This window comes from Sardina pilchardus, chromosome 11 (assembly GCF_963854185.1).
Source record: "Sardina pilchardus chromosome 11, fSarPil1.1, whole genome shotgun sequence".
NCBI classification, from domain to species: Eukaryota; Metazoa; Chordata; class Actinopteri; order Clupeiformes; family Clupeidae; genus Sardina; species Sardina pilchardus.
The window spans coordinates 31,106,421-31,110,119 of NC_085004.1; positions in this window are offsets into that span (position 1 = coordinate 31,106,421).

Sequence of the window (3,699 nt, forward strand, 5' to 3'; positions counted from 1 at the left end):
CTTCTACTCTGTTCCAATATTCTCCCACTCTTTGTGATCATTACTGCCACCCATTGGATATATTCTCACCTGCAGCCAAACAAACGCAGTCTTATCAGATTGGTTTAAAGGCAAAATCTGAATCTTGGCACAATCTGAATTATAGATATTTGTGTGTATGAATCTAAGTTCTTTGTGTCCCTCAGTGAGTGTGTATTGACACCGCGTAAGAAAAAAACAACACATTGTTAGAATACAAAGTCTGAATAAAACAAATCTGGTGAGTGTTTTGGCCCACCTCTAGGCATTCTTGTTATGATGAGTGTGGAAAACCTAATGAAAATATATTAATTAAAGGGATATTCCGCCATTTGTGGAAATACGCTCATTTTCCACCTTCCCTCGAGCAAAACAATCGATATTTACCTTGTTCCCGTTCATCCAGCCATTCTGTGAGTCTGGCGATACAACTTTTAGCTTCAGCCTAGCATAGATCATTGAATCGGATTAGACCATTAGCTTCTCGCCTGCTAGCTTCATGTTTAAAAGTGACTAATATTTCTGGTAATTTTCCCATTTAAAACGTGTGTCCTCTCAAGTTAGAAAGTGCAATAAGACCAACTGAAAATGAAACCTGCCGTTTTTCTAGGCTGATTTGACATGGAACTACATTCTCATCTGGCGTAATAATCAAGGCAACTTGCAGCTACTGGCACTACTACTGCTTGATGTCTATGGGGACTATTTTCAGATGCTGCGTACGATATCACTGTGCCTATGGTACGTTTGCAAGTTGCCTTGATTATTACGCCAGATGAGAGTGTAGTTCCATGTCAAATCAGCCTAGAAAAACGCCAGGTTTCATTTTCAGTTGGTCTTATTGCACTTTCTAACTTGAGAGGAGACACGTTTTAAATGGGAAAATTATCAGAAATCTTAGTCACTTTTAAACATGAAGCTAGCAGGCGAGAAGCTAATGGTCTAATCCGATTCAGTGATCTATGCTAGGCTGAAGCTAAAAGTTGTATCGCCAGACTCACAGAATGGCTGGATGAACAGGAACAAGGTAAATATCGATTGTTTTGCTCGAGGGGAGGTGGAAAATGAGCGTATTTCCAAAAATGGCGGAATATCCCTTTAAGGTCCTTCAAAGAGTTGAGATTTTCTAAAAGTCTACAGCAAAAAAAGATATTCATCCCATTTCAAAATTGCCTTTAAGTCTACTTATTAGTTAATGAATGCTTGGCAGTACTGGTACTTAGGCCTACTTACTTGCTTACTCCATTTAGCCTAATTCAGTTGTGACTTGTAACCTGTTCGCCAAAACCAGCCAACACAAAGACCGATTCTTCCCCCAAACTGTAACTCTGTTGAACACTCAGAAATAGCACACACCCTTACACCTAACAATTGTTGGTAAAAATATTGTATACTCCATGCATTTTCTCTCACAATCAAGTCAATCAACCTGTTCTGCTCATCTACCTCATGTGCATTTCAATCTCACAGTTACAATACTGTTATTAATACATGATCATTACTGGTTCAGTTACAAGCTTCGAGCTTGTATATATATAAAAAAGAAAGAATCCTGGAGACCTTTCTCAATATGGGAATGAGGAAATGTCGTCACAACACAAGCCCCGCCTCCAAGATCACAATATCCATCATTTTGGGAGGACACCTATCCTTACTGTTTTTGGACTTTGCTACTTTTTGGACTTCAGCCATCTATTGCAACTTATAGAATTCTTATATTTCAGTTAAATAAGGTGGTAAATAAGGAGTAAATAAAGATTTTTGGACCTCATATACAGTGTATAAACCATCTCCCTCTCTCTCATATTTTGTCTGGCACCTGTGAAAACAGAATATAGGCAAACTTAGGTGTTTTGCCAAGCATTTAGCATGCCGTTCAGTTTAGTCTGTTAGGGGGGAAAAAACCTTCAAACAGTTGACATAAACGGCATTTTTCCCAAATTTAACTTTGCTTTAAATCACTGAAATAATATTTAGTTGCAGAACCATTGTTTTGATAAGTGCTGCACATCTCCATTGCATAGTCAACCAACTTCTAGCACCTGAATCTGCCCAGAATGAAATAAATACTTTCCACCGTTCCTGTTTTGCTCCAAAAACAACTTTTTTAATGTCGTGCCACAAGTTTTCAAAGGGACCGAGGCCAGGGACAGGGGACAGGAACTGTGGAATAGTTCATTCATTCTGAAATTAAAATACCTGTTCAGCCAGAGGTGGTTGACTGATCTTAACCCATCTTAACGGTTTGTGTTAATGTCAATGCATTAATGCTCATCTACACTGACCCCGACTAGTATCCCTATGGGTGTCTCAGTTGATGACTGATTCTAAGTATGTAGCCTCAGTCACAAAATCGTTGATCCCAGTGCCGCTGCTATTTGGCTTTGGGGATATCGATACTGGTCCTTGCTCCACCTGTTATGCTTGCTTCTCGTCACCAGAGTATAATGTTGCATTTATGAATTGCAGGCTTTTCCCCCTAACTGTTTCTCTTTAACTGTCTGATTTCTCTATCCTCCTTTGCTATGTTTTTAAAACCAGTCTAAATAACCAATAATTGATATGATTTGACAACAGGTTATGTTTGGGAGATGCTTAATATCCATCACAACATTAAATATCCATCATAGGCCTAATGACTTAATTTTCAGTGCAGATTAGCTACTGTAGGTGCATCTCCAGTGAATTTCAGCTTAAGATTTCTAGTACAGCATCTCATTGGTGGCTCTATTGCATGTTCATTGTATTTAACCAGCTTTCTCACTCATTTTATTCTTTTGACATGTCAGAGTAGGTCAATCTGCAACTACGTGTAGTGCATTGAGGCAGTATTGTCTCGTCGCCTATTTTTACTTAGTAAATTAAATGAAACTTAAAGACAGTAATACCGGCTTCCTCTGATGGTGCGTTGAGGCAATGATATTTGTCTCGTCAGCTTATTTTACTTATTATACGGATTATACTTGAAGAAAGAAATATATTAGCTACTTATTAGCTATATTTATTGGCTTTACACTTTCAGGAAGATCAACCTTATCTGACACAATATAGGCCTACCACTTATTGTGCAGGCCATGGTTCTTTATTACAATTCATTGCTAGCTGCCCTACCTCCTTGTGAAATCATTATAGGCCTATATAGGCTTTACAGGTGATTCAGAATGCTACAGCACTTTTCTTTCATCAGCAAAAGATAAATATAAACTCCTCTTATGCCTCATTGACAGCTAGAATTAAATTCAAATCCTATAGGACACTTACTGGATCCCCATCTTGCTATTTGAATTCCACGATCCACCTCTATGTCCCTCTCACCCACTGTGGTTCACCTATAGAGTCAACCATTCATCAAAGCTCATCATTAATGTAGGTATTTCACCTTATATGAAACTATTACTTTTTACTAATTTCGTGTCATATATTGTAAGTTGCATTGGACAAAAACATCTGCCGGATATGATTTAAGCAGAAACATAATATAATTCACAACTTGTTGCCCTCACCTGAAACATGTTTACATAGTTTGTACAACATAGTTTGTATACTCATAAAGTACATGTAAAGCAAAAGTTATGTTTACTGTTAGGAGTATAAGCCGATGTTAGTGACCACTCAAGGCTAACCAATACAATCCTGACTGTTGCCAAAGTCTTCATGGTTAAGAGGAACAAGCTCACGGCC